The sequence below is a fragment of the Amblyomma maculatum genome, chromosome 2, assembly GCF_055883805.1.
Source record: "Amblyomma maculatum isolate TAMU_Amacu chromosome 2, ASM5588380v1, whole genome shotgun sequence".
Classification (NCBI taxonomy): domain Eukaryota; kingdom Metazoa; phylum Arthropoda; class Arachnida; order Ixodida; family Ixodidae; genus Amblyomma; species Amblyomma maculatum.
In genome coordinates this window covers 225,796,549-225,809,906 of record NC_139345.1, presented here as the reverse complement: position 1 = coordinate 225,809,906, position 13,358 = coordinate 225,796,549, and the positions used below count along the sequence as shown (strand labels likewise).

The 13,358-nt window shown below is 46.0% G+C and overlaps 1 long non-coding RNA gene across 1 annotated transcript in view; it reads right to left on the bottom strand.

Annotated features, from left to right (window-relative positions):
* Positions 1-2,042: 2,042 nt before the first annotated feature.
* Positions 2,043-13,358, bottom strand: part of LOC146201417 (uncharacterized) — a 203,854-nt gene continuing 192,538 nt past the window's right edge. The window contains exon 3 of the long non-coding RNA XR_014705345.1: positions 2,043-2,074. This is a non-coding gene — a long non-coding RNA (uncharacterized LOC146201417). The remainder of the gene's footprint in view (positions 2,075-13,358) is intronic.

Genomic DNA, 13,358 nt, shown 5'->3' with positions numbered 1-13,358 from the left:
GATAACGTTGCCCTTCAAGCAGTTTAAAGTAATGCCATATTACATAGGGTATCTAAGCATCATCTTGTGGTATATATACGCTATCCATGCAATAGTACTATTACCAATCTGCATCGTAAACTTGGTCACTGGAAGCAGGAATAAGCTAACCAATACATTTCAAGGTTTTCTGGAAGGAAAGATAACCCAGGTAGCACAGAATGTGGGGCCCCGGTAGGTCCGATGTAGGCAAGTGGGGCTGGGGCAACCATCATAAAACTTGCATCGGTCCCCGATGGGGCTAAAGTGTGCAGGCCCCATTTGGGCTTGCCCCTGCTCCTCCTGCATGGGTCCCATAGCGGCGTTTCTTGGACTAATGCAGAGCACATTCCTGCATCCAGACCACAAGGGTCCCTTGCCGGATATTTGAGGGCAATCCAACCTAAATGTGGGCTTTTTATGGGAAAGCCCTCATAGATCCGAAGTGAGGTCGCTCCCCATTAAATCTTTGTGGGACCAACATCGGCCGTAGTGGGGCAAGAAAACGGACATGCCCACATACTGCCCCAATCGGCCCCTTTTAGGTTACTTGAGGGCAGGTGAAATATGAATAAGGGCTCAATTTGGGCAAGCCCTCGTGAAGCCCAAATGAGGCAGCCTTAACTAAACCGCTTTAGGTCCCACATAGGCTGTGATGGGGCTGGAAGGCGGGCGTGCCCGCATGGTACCAAAATCGGTCCTTTGTGGGGACTTTGAAGGCCCGTGCAACAGCAGGTGGGCTCTAGGTTCAAAAACAACATCCAGCCCAATTGGGGCTGCCCACATAAAACTGCTTTATATCCCACATGGGCCGTAATGGGGCTGGAAGGCGGGAGGGCCCGCATGATACCAAAATTGGTCCCTTGTGGAGAATTTGAAGGCATGTGCAACAGCAAGTGGGCTTTAGGTTCAAAACCAACACCCACCCCAATTGGGGCTGCCCACACAAAACCACTGTAGGTCCCACATCGGCCGTAATGGGGCTAGAAAGCGTGCGTGCAATTGCGTAATCATTGTTTCCAACCTTTATTTGCATTAGATGTTGCCCTAAATTACTATTATAGATGATTTGTATAACAGTTGTTGCCATGTTTAGTCGATTAGAAATTTACATGGCTTTAGTTCTCGCACTCATGCAAATCGCGCTACAAATACTAAAACAAACTGATTGCTAACTGTTGCCTCTTATGTGGTTGCTTTGGACAGCCTGCAACTCGCAGCACAATATTACTGTTCAGAACACAAATCTCCACAGCCTGAACAAGATGCACATGAAGTCATTTCGGCTAGATGAATGTTATGAATTATTGTAAAGTTTAATATTGTGGCTGTTTAGAAAGTGCAGACATGTATAAAATAATTATTTATGTGCATAAATATTGATTGGGAAAACTTGGACTAGGGCTTTCCATCAATTTCCTACGTCGGACCCTTATGAGAATAATGTGGGCAAGCCCAAGTGCGGCTAGCGCTATAAAACCCGCATTGCTCCTATGTCATTATCTGAGGGGCTAACTGAAATAAAAAAAAATGTTCCTCCAAAGCGGCTGCCCAAATCGGTCCAAAGTAGGACCATCGCGGGGAGTTGGCGGGATGTGCGCTTTTAACAATGCCGGAAAAATGTGGGCAGCCCCGCAAGGGCTGCCTGCATCGGCCCCTAGTGGGGCCCATTGGGGCTTTGTCGACAGCCCCCTTCGGGCCTACGTCGGCCCCTCTTGCAGCACCCACATTGAGCCCACCGGGGCTGTCCTGCATTGCCTACATCGGGCCCACCGGGGCCCACCCTTCAGAGTCCACTTTGTGCTACCTGGGAAGGTTGAAACATTGCAATATCTTTGTGTCTTCTGGAGTGTGACAGTGAGCAATGTTTCAGGCGAGGTAGGCTGTGTTATGTTGTGTTCAAGCCGTAAGTTATGTTGCAGAGTGAACAAAGAGAACAGAAAAATCCGTTAAAATAACATCCCATGGTGTTTATTTCACCTCATTATACACCGAAGTTGCAGCAACGGACTGGATAATCTTCTCCGCACTTGCAGGGATGTATCACGTATTTGACCTGCACAGAAAGGGAACTTGTAATTGGTTACTCACGAAGAAAGTCTCACAAAACATGCTTGTGGAGTAATTAATTCACATATAAAAATAACACTGCACAAAGGGCAAGTAAAAAGGAAGACAGATGGAAATAGTGCACCAGTATTGGCTTCCAAGTGTTTATATAATGATAATTGTAAACTCACACATTATATAGATGAATGAAAATTCTCCAAATCTGAGCTATACCTGTGCCACTAACACACACAGACAACAAGCACATTGCACTCAGAAAAATTGACAATATGCTCAATAAGACACAATATACAATGAGACGTATTCTTGTTAGGAGCAGGGTCAAGCCATAGGCATCACTGATGTTGGACTACCCAGAGGGTCATTTAAAGAAATATGAATGAAAACATATTGATAAAATAGAAGCTAGCCTAATAAAGGCAAAAGATGTGATTTATAAAGCCCCTCCCTCTACTCGTTCATATGTGCAGTTCTTTTTTTTTATCATTAGCTTTTTATGTTAAACTTTGCTTTATCGCCTTCACTTTTACCTTTGTTGTTTGCTGGTTTCCACTCCAACACCCAAACATTATAGTGTGCTTTCACATCTAACCATACCAGTGATCTTGTTTCTGGTCAATTTGGTCTCACCCTCCTAGAAAACACTGTCTCTGGTCCTTCATGACATTATCATATATTGCCTATAGTGTTAATTTTTTCCCGAGACTACACTGTCTTTAGTCATCTTATCATCCATCACAAGTGACAACTGCAAATCTTTTTTTTTTTTTGGGGGGGGGGGAGGTTCTTCTGTTCTTGCATTCGTTGTCATTTCCCATGAATATAAAGAATGAAGCTTGTTCCTGCAGGGGTATGTCTAAGGCCATTGTATTGTTTCTGCCTTTAGTGCAGTTTACATTCCTGGAAAAAGGCATGAATATACCACAGAGGCTATGCCTTATAAAATGCAGGATACCACTTCTGAAAGATGGAACGCTTCATGCTAAAAGCGCAATGATAGCAAGGCACATCCAAAGCACCTTTGCACATGTGCATTACTGCAGTGATGTCACAGATGCAGAATTATGTAAAGCATGGCAATAAAATGCAACTTTTACATAAGTTCATTGCTAGTTTCACACCACACATCAGCTTATGCCGATGCCAAAAACTTCTCAAGACTGCCGTTTCCCTTAAAACTACATTTTCTTGCTCAAGAGGCAAAAACCAATACACTTCAATACCCCCATAATTCCTTGAACAAACCACAAAGCTTGAGATTCTATGTATTGCTGCTTCATGTAAAGCTCGCAGCACATGCAGCAGGAAAATTTCTCATAAACTGCAATTTGCCAGAACTGTCCACTGCTTATTTCTTTAGATGCCTAACTAATGAAATTGTAAATGCTGACTAATATTACACAAGAATTATTGTTAAAAAGTGTTTACAACAAATTTCTCTAAGATTATGTTCTTTACTTTACAGATTGAAAATCATAAACTATGAAGAGACACCCGTTCAGTCTCTGCCGGTGGGTTGTGCAGCATAGTGGACTTTGGGTACCTGGTACAGCTTCAGGATAGACATAATTATCTTTTTTTTTTAGAGCGCAGCTCTTTGGCGGCCGTTCCTGGGTTTCGCGGCGGCGTCGGCCTCGTAACCAGTTCCGCCCCCCTTTCAGCCCCCCCGTTCGAGCCGGCGCTTTGGCCACCGGAGCCTCGCAGGAGGAGGGGGGGGGGGGTACACTCAGCGGCGAATGATGGGGGCAGGAGCGCGCGCAGCTACCGGAGCACACGAGGAAAAAAAAAGGGGGTCGCCGGAGGCAGCGCTAGCAGCGACTGACTGACGTCGCTAGCTAGTCAACACAACGTGCTGCGTAGAACACCGTCGCCGCCATGCAGAAAGAGGAGACCCCCCCCCCCCCCCTTCTTCCTGAGTGGAGGCGAGGGTGCTCTCCGGTTGCGGAAACGCCGACCCGCTCCGCAAATATGCGGGCGCACCGAGACGACCGGTCCGGAGGGGGATACAATAGCGCTCGCATCCTTCATCCGCAGAAAGCAACCGTACAGCGGCGGATCACGGTGCGTGCATCCCGTTCTCACTCGCTTCCAGGCTCGCTTCACTCGCTAGCGGCGTCAGCGAGTCGCTGCTATCTGTTCGTTGCGCAACGTTCCTATGGACCCACGCGCTGCCTCCCGCAACCTCCCGATAACTCAATTGCTCTCTTCATTTCTCGGACCACAAAGCTTCTTTCATGACAGCCAAGAACTGTTAGTGGAGTGTTTCTTGAAGGAATACGTGTGAAAAATTAAAAAAATAAAGAAGTATGTAATTGTGCTTATGTGCCTTGCTCGAAATCCTTGCCTCTTTTTTCTCTCTATTGGTTCACGGGAAAGGAAAGGCGCAGTATTTGTCACATTTGCTCTGTGGACACCTGAACCGCGCCGTAAGGGAAGGGAGGAAGGTGGGAGTGAAAGTGGAAAGTGGCTGAGGTGAACCGTACGATGGAAAAGGCGTAGGAGGTGGTGGTCTTGCGGCAACCTCAGCATACGACAGTGTGGAGTGTGTGCGGGCGTCGGGACAGCGTCGGCATGAATGAGGCGGCAAATTCTATCGCTCGCGAAATGACCGACCGAGCTGGCCCCCTCCACCCCGGGATGGACACGCGTGACTCCCTCCTCACCTTCCATGACATCACCCTCCACTACCGCAACTCCCGATTATCCCTCCCTCCCCCTCACAAGTCCCTATCTAAAATCGAACAGAATACGTGGCGCCATTTACAGGCCCACACTTTCCTCTCCCCTGCACGCCTTGCCCTTATTCACCCCGGTGCCTTCTCGCCCCAATGCACGCTTTGCAGCTCTCCCCGAGCAGACTATGCTCACATTCTTTACTCTTGTCCGGCGCACTTTCCCCCCGTCTCCTGGCAAATAAACAGCCCGCAGCTGTGGGAGGCTGCTTTGGCCAGCTCGGAGCCGCATATTCAACAGCGGCTTACGACCTGGGCAGCGGAAGTCGCCGCCAGGCGTGACCTGGAGGCCACGACCAGCAGCCGGAAGGCCACCCACGGAACGGCGGCAACATAATTTTACTTTTTTTAATTTTTTGGCCTCAAATGAATAAAGTTTGTACCACCACCACCATCGGCATGAATGAGCGGAGCTGTCAGCGGAGCGGCATGAAGACTTGGTTGTCGAGGGGGCGGAAGTGCGTCGGCAACTTGTTTCTGAATAACCTGGCGTATGGTCGGAGCCAGGTGTGAACTGGAATGCGGAACGTTAAGAATTAGCGATAATTGCCGTGCAACTTCTTCCCGTACGAAGTCTTTAATTTCTTGAATGAGTGTGGAGCTGACAGGGGCGCCAGACAGCCGCGATCGTGGCTTCAGGTTGTCGAGGGACGATGCGTTGCGACGAAAGTCGTCGTAGCTTTGGCACATCGTGACAACCTCACTTACAGTACGGGGCTCTTTTGCCATCAGAATGTTAAATACGCCTTCGTGGATGCCCATCATGATGTGGCGAATCTTCTCGGCTTCAGTCATTGATGCGTTTACACGATGACACAAATCTAAAACGTCTTCGACGTAGCTGGTAAAGGTTTATCCTGTCTGCTGGATCCGCTCGCGCAAACGGTGTTCGGCGCGAAGCTTGCGGACCGCAGGGCGACCGAAGACATCCACAAAGCGAGATTTGAACGAGGCCCAAGTTGGAATGTCAGCCTCGTGATTGGTGAACCACAACTTTGCCACTTGTGTAAGGTAGAAGATAACGTTGTTAAGTTTCAAGACGTCGTCCCACTTATTGTGGGTGCTTACACGCTCATACGACGAAAGTCAGTCCTCCACGTCCTGATCGTCGGTACCGCTGAAGAACGGCGGGTCCCGCTGTCGAAGCACCCCGGAGCATGGAATTGAAGAGGCCGAGGTAGCGGGGCCGGTGGTGTTGGTGCTGGAGTCAGTCATTGCGGTTGGAATCCGGCGGCTGCGGAATTCCAGGGCGAGAATGTAGAAGAGAAATCCCGGGACCTCCACCAAGTGTTAAGCAGGGATCCAGGCACTGGTAGTGGGCACTGGTAGCGAGTAGGACCGGAGCGGGGGTGGCTCAGCTTGTAGACAGCTTGTCCGCAAAAGGCACTTCCTCTTTCTCGGCGATCTGTCCGCCTGATTGGAACTTCCTCTTTACAGTATAAATGTTCGATTTACCAAAGAAACATTGTTCGAAGCTTTTATACGGCAACTAAAAATAGAAGCATTTTCAGTATTACAATTAAATGTGCGCCTAGGTAACGATTTTCGCCGCGAGGGTCAGCTGACGACAGCGAGGCGTGAACATGGCGGCCTGCAAAGAAACAGCTGATTTTCCTGTCCAGTTGCTGCTTTTTACACGTAGTTTAAAATCGAGGTCCTCTGCGGATGTTGTTAGTTGCCAGAAAAATCTGACTGAAAGCAGTAAAGGCTACGAACCTGCAGTGAACAGCTTGGTGAAAGTGTTTGTCACGAAAATAGCTTGCTGAAGAGTGTTTTCCATCAGTGCTTACCAGCGATGACAAGAGCGACGAGCGGTAGCCATGTGATCTAGTGTTCTTTCTTTGGAAAATACAAGAGGAAAATGAAGGCTACACTATTACTTCTGCCGATAGATGGAAGCTGACAGTATCAGTAAAGTAGGTGTCAGCCGCTATGCAAGAGCTCGCGACTGCAGTGCGGGAAACGAGATCCCACGCACGACCCTTCACCACTGACTTGTCGTGTAAGCCACAGTGGCTCGCTGCTGTGCTTCGCAACCAGTTGACTTCGGGCACATTGGGCTCGGTTCTTCATATTGCGATTGATGCTGCTGCTGCTCCATTTCGTTCATGTTCAGTAGCTGATGTTCTGTGTGAGGTACAGAAACCGACGTTTACGCTCCGTTTTGGTTTGTTCAAGAGAAAGAAAACATTTTTTTTTTTTTTTTTACTGTCACCGAGGCGAGAACGAGTTTGTTCTACCAGACCTCAGTTTAGAGGCGATAAAGGTAGGCCTGAGCAGGGATGTCTAGTATGTTGCATTTCGCGCAGCGGTAAGAGTGATGGTGTTGGTCGCACATTGTTGCAAGGCCTCTCTGACGGTGTCATAGTTTCTGTTCGTGCTAGACGGTGTCCACTCTGTCGGCAGGAAAAGCAAGCGTATCATGCATGTGATGCCGCAAGCGAGCTGGAAATCTGCTCAATTTCTGCGATCGCACTATGACAATTAGCTTTTAAGTGCCTTTATATCCATCAGAGTCTTGAGTGTTTCAAAATATGTTCATTTTACACACATTTTACACACACGCATTCTCTTTCAATCAGTTTAAACAGAAGATGAATTTTTTGGTTATTTGTTGAAAAGACTTAGAAAATAAATGCCAGTGACAAAAGTAGCTGTGCAAAATGTGTATATCACATATTTATGGCGTAGTCATTTATTGGATGCTTATAGTTTAGCTTCCTCTACTGTCTTCAAGCTGTTTAGCATTCTTCTTGACAGTGTTGCACGTTTTATTAGTGTACAATAACCTTTATTCACACATAGCCCCAGCAATGCATTTGTTATGATTTCAGTTATTTTATTGTCACTAAGATTTTCGTCATTCAGCAGTCATTCTGGGCACTGAAGCCAAGTAAAATGCACTATTCTCCTAGCAGCTGCTACAGCAGAGCAGCAGCTACAGCTTTGTTATATCTGATATATAAGCATTTTGTATACTGCACCATGCATACAGTAGCTATTTGTATAGGTAGCTTCAATATGCAACGGAATGGCTTCTTTGGGCCTAGTAATTTATTCTCGAATGTACATGTCAATGTTGTATGGTCAATGTATATCAAGGTACATGTGCTTCTCTATATGATGCCTCTTTTGCAGTGAAAACACTCAAGTGAAATGCTGCTGCCAAGAAATAAGTGCTTCTACTGAATATAAGTGGCAGTAAAAAAAAAATCTTTGTTGGTAGTATTTTCTGATTACAGTCAGCATCATGAACATTTACTGCCTTGCTGTAATACTGCACTTTTCAGTTTAAGCATGTTTACACCACAGTGACCACAGCCAACTGTACCAGGCTGCAAGACGGTAGCAGAGAAGAGACAGCGAGCTGGGATTGGGATGGCTTGGCGCTGGTGTAATCAGCCATGACTTCAGTGGGTAGTTGCCATCTCATGGGTAACCAAAATATGACATCCACTTAGGCCCATCTTTTGCTAATCTCAACAGCTTTTGAGCATGCTTTAGCACTCAATTGAAGATCCATACTAAGTAGCCCACAGCCAGAATCGTAAACATTCGCAGGAATGCTTACAACGTGTGCCAATGCTGTTTAGGCAAGCATCATTGTAAGGACAGCCTTGTATCTTGGTAGTAATGATTACCTGCATAACAGAAGCACCCCGATTTCTTAGGCAGCAAATAAATTTAAACACTATAAGTATTTGTCTCCTATTCCTTTTGCCATGAACAAAATTTCACTGCAACATGCATTCTTTGGCATATAGCCCGTCTCAGCATATTCAGGAAATGTATCTCTTGCCGCAGCCGAAATCTAAGTCAGTCTCTGCCTGCAAGGCTTGTTAAAAAAAAAAAAAGAAAAGAAAAAAAAACAGCCTTGTTCTCAGAAAAGACTCCCTCCCGGTCTTTGCAGAAATGAAAAGAAGCAGGCGTTTTTACGGCGCATTCACTTTCAAGACGCGATTGTGTCGCAGGCAGGGAGCGTGACAAATGGCCCGAAACCAGTCATCGAGGAGCAAGGCGCGCTGGACAATCAATAGTCCCTTCATCCTGTACTTTACATATAAAGGGCAGGTATGCACAACCCTTTCGACAGCTCTCGCTAGGTCATTTTGAAGACAACTGTTAAAAAACAATGCACGAGTGGGAATGAGACCTTTCCGTTGGAAAAAAAGCCTTGCAGAGAAGCCGACTTACAACAAGTGGTATTGCACACATCAATGCATATAATCAAGATCGTTCGATGACCAGCACGGGTTTTTAGAGCTTAACCAGGAAAAAGACGCAGGTGTTCAGCAGATTTTCGATCACCTGTCGGTGCACAGGAGTACCGCTGGTGTCGCAGCGCTGGCAGACAAGGATTGACAAGGGGTTGACAGTTGACAGCCGTGTGGTGCGGACGCGTGTTCCATCGCTCCTCCGATTGCACGTGGCTACCGGAAACGGACGGACAGGCGACAGCGGGAGCTTCCGAAGCGTCAAATAGATGAGTTCTTTCTTTTATTAACTTAATTTCGTTGTCAGCTAGCTAGGTTAGGTGCAGCCAAAAGAATAGATTTTAGCTCTTGGTCCTAGCGGCCTGGTTTTTCGTGCCGGCAGCTAGGTTTTCTTGGCGTTCATCATTTAGCTATCTTGTTTAGATAAATATTTTTTTTTCTAGGCTATTGGCATTCGCAGAATTGGTTTTTAACGCGTGTTTGCTAGTCGTTTCTTGTGTCTTCTTTTGGCAATCTGTATATTCTGAGAATTCCTAATAGATATAGTAAGGTTGAAAGTTGGGCGAGTTGAATCTGATTCATTTTGAAGGAGCGCGAAAAACGAGGACCAAGAGAAGAAGGACACAACACGAGCGCTCGTGTTGTGTCCTTCTTCTCTTGGTCCTCGTTTTTCGCGCTCCTTCAAAACTAATAGATATAGTTCAGTCGAGCGCTTAAGATGTGCAATCAAAAGAAGGTAAAGTGTACTCAGTGTGAGGCGCAGGTTAATCTCAAGGAAACGCGTTTTGACTCTGTAGGTGAAGCGGAAGGCAGCGACGTTTTGTGTCGGTGTTGCGTACTGAGTGCGCGTCTAGATAGATTTGATCAAGAAAGGGGCAGTTTAGTGTCTCGTGTGGATGATTTAGAAAATGAAGTAAGTTTGCTAAGGGCGGAAAATCAGAAACTGCTTGGACAGCTTCCTCAAATTGAAAAAAAAAAAAAGGGGGCCGACTTTATCCTTGGAACCAACGAGGACGAACATTCCAATGCGGGCCACGTGGTTGGGGCAAGCACTGGCATGGAAGGCATAAGCAAAGTAGGTCAGGCGGATCCGAACCGTCAGAGTTATTTAGAAGCAGCTAAGAAGCCGGAAAAAAAGGAAGTAAGGAAGAATGAAAATCCTAGAAATAAGGACACAGATAACCGAAAGCAGGAGCCAACAGTTGGGAGAGGGAGAGAGAAGGCCCAGGTGCTTATCGCCGGAGATTCTAACATCAACAGGTGCAAGCGACATATCTTGGAACGTGTAAAGGGTGATAAGAGAGTGTTGGTTGGAGCCTTCCCAGGGAGAACAATGAGGGCAGTGCTGAAAGATAGTAAAAATAGGCTGTTGAAGAATTCCGCAGAGCGCAGTATGGTAATAGTAGCCGCGGGGCTAAACGATGTCCTAAATGGTGACGCTGCAGGAGTGGTGGAAAGTTTAGCTAAGGGAGTTGACGAGATCAGGGAGATAGCACAGCAGACGCAGATAGTTGTATGCACAGTACCAGAGGTGCTAGGATTGAACGGAAAGATGGAAAAGGATGTGGTGACAGTTAACCAGGACATAAGAAAGTTAAGCCTGGAGAAGCGTTTCGAAGTGGTTGATGTAAACAGGGAGGTACATAAAGCAGGTTTTGGTAGGGCTTTTCAGCGAGATGGCATTCATTTTAACAGAAGGGTGGGAGCAGAGATCGGCTGGCGCCTGGCAGGCAGGGCTGTAGCTTTTTTAGGGGGTCCGCGAGGACTCCCTGCACAGAGGTAGTTAGAAGTGAAGCAGAAGAAAGTGTAATAATAAAGGCTGAGCCCACAAAAATGGCAAAGAGTAGGTCGAGAAAGAAAAGTACAAAAAAGAAATTTAACACTAGGATCAGCTACATAAACATGCAAGGAGGTAGAAAAAGAGATAAATGGCTAGAGATAGAACAGCAGTTGAAGGATGACAAAATAGGTGTGTACGCTCTTTGCGAGACTCATCTCAGGGATCTAGAAGATCCGCCGTTTATAGAAGGCTACGTCTTGGAAGGGTGCAACAGAACGAGAACGGAAAAAAAGGGTGGAGGGGTAGGTATGTTGATACACCAGGGAACAAATTGGCAAAGAATTAAATCATCTTGTAAAGAGCATATCTGGGTTTCAGGAACAATTGCCGGCATAAGGACATGGCTAGGGGTAGTTTATTTAGGAACAGGACATCAATGCAGGCAAGAAACAGGGATCTCAGTGACGATATAAGCCAGTTTGGAAACGGGGCCAATATTATTCTACTGGGGGACATGAACGGCCACATCGACGATCTGGATGGATACACGGATTGTAACGGCAAGCTAATGCTAGATTTCTGTGAGCGACACGATCTAGTTATAGTAAATAGAGAAACAAAATGTGAAGGCCAAATCACGTGGGAATTCCGCAACAGGCAGACGACCATTGGCTATTGTCTAATGTCGCAGGAAATTTATAGCAAGGTCACAAAAATGGAAATAGACGAAGAAGGGGAGTGTAGTCTGGGAAGTGATCTTAAACGTATTAGTCTGCAGATGGGGGGGCCCTTGATGAAAAAAGAAATGGAACTTAGACAAAACGTAAACGCAAAATTAAACGACGATCAAATAGCGCAGATAGCAGCAGACATAGAGGAAGCAATAGAGAAAAGCCCCATGGAAGAGTGAGATTATGAACAGGTAGAACTACTCATAAGGAGGAAAATTCACGAGGTTAAAGTAGCAAACCGCTGGAATAGAAAGAGGAAGCCACGGAGCTGGTGGAATAACGAAATCAGGGAAGCTATTGAACAACGACGGGCTGCTTCAAGGGAACACCGAATGGCAAAGAAAGCACAGGTATCTCAGGAGGAAATTGACCAAAAATGGGAATCATATCGACAAAAGAAACTTCAGGTGCAGGCCCTTGTCCAAAAGTAAAATAAGACAGTCCACCGATCGCTGGATGGCTGATATACACGATGCCTCTAGAGGCGGAGCAAGAAAATTCTGGAACCATATAAGCTGGCTAGGGAAGAAGAATCAAAGAAAGCAAGATCGGATTCAAGATAACGAGGGAAATTGTTTAAAGGGAGACAACGCAGTGAACTACATTGCATCAGTTAGAGCCGAGTCATTTAAGAGCGATGATAGGGTAATCTCCGCAAATCAGGAAGCAACACAAGGTAGCAGAATACAAAGCAGCTTAGAACTGACCAATCTAAACTGAAAAAAGGCAGAAAAAAATATTCCTAAAAACACATCTACAGGAATAGATGGAATTCCGATCAAGCTGATTAATGAACTCGGTCCAAAAAGTAAGAAAACGTTGTTAAAAGCTCTGGAAACAGTCATAACGAATAAGCAAATTCCGGACAGCTGGCGACAGAGTAAAATGAATTTGATTTATGAAGGGAAAGGAGACAGGATGCACATAAAATCCTACAGGCCGATTACCATAACATCTGTTATGTACAGGTTAGCCATGCAGGCGGTGAAATTAAAGGTGCAAGCATGGGTTGAAAGTAACAAGATACTCGGACAACTTCAGAACGGCTTTAGAAATGGTAGGCGCTTAGATGATAGCCTGTTCGTGCTTACCCAATGCGTCGAAATATCTAGAGTGGAAAATAGACCTTTGCATTTGGCCTTCCTGGACATAAACGGGGCGTACGACAACGTAAACAGGGAACTCCTGTGGAACATATTAAAGGAAGAAGGTATCGGTTATGAGATAATAGAGTTCCTACAGGAAATATACCGGGATAACAAAGTAGAAATTACGTGGGAAGGGATATGTGGAACATGTTAAAGGAAGAAGGTATCGGTTATCAGATAATAGAGTTTCTACAGGAAATATACCGGGATAACAAAGTAGAAATTACGTGGGAAGGGATAAGAAGTACGGAGGATGTGAAAGTATGCAAAGGATTAAGACAAGGCTGTCCTCTATCACCGGTGCTGTTCATGCTTTATATGATAAACCTGGAACGGAGGATACAAGACAGTAACCTAGGATTTAACCTGTCATATAGATTAGGTGGAAAGGCGGTAGAGCAGCGCCTCCCCGGTTTAATGTATGCAGACGATATTGTGCTGCTAGCTGAGAGTCTGGAAGAATTGCAAACTCTAGTTAAGTATTGCGGAGACTAAGGGGACGCTCTAGGCTTCAGTTTAAGCGCATGTTACGTCGGGTCTGATGATTTTCAACGGCTCAACTGATCAGGGTCTTAAAATACAAGGCCATGAAATACCTAGAGTAGCAGAATAAAAATATCTGGGGGTATGGGTAAACGAACGATTGGCATACATTGGAAAGCTTG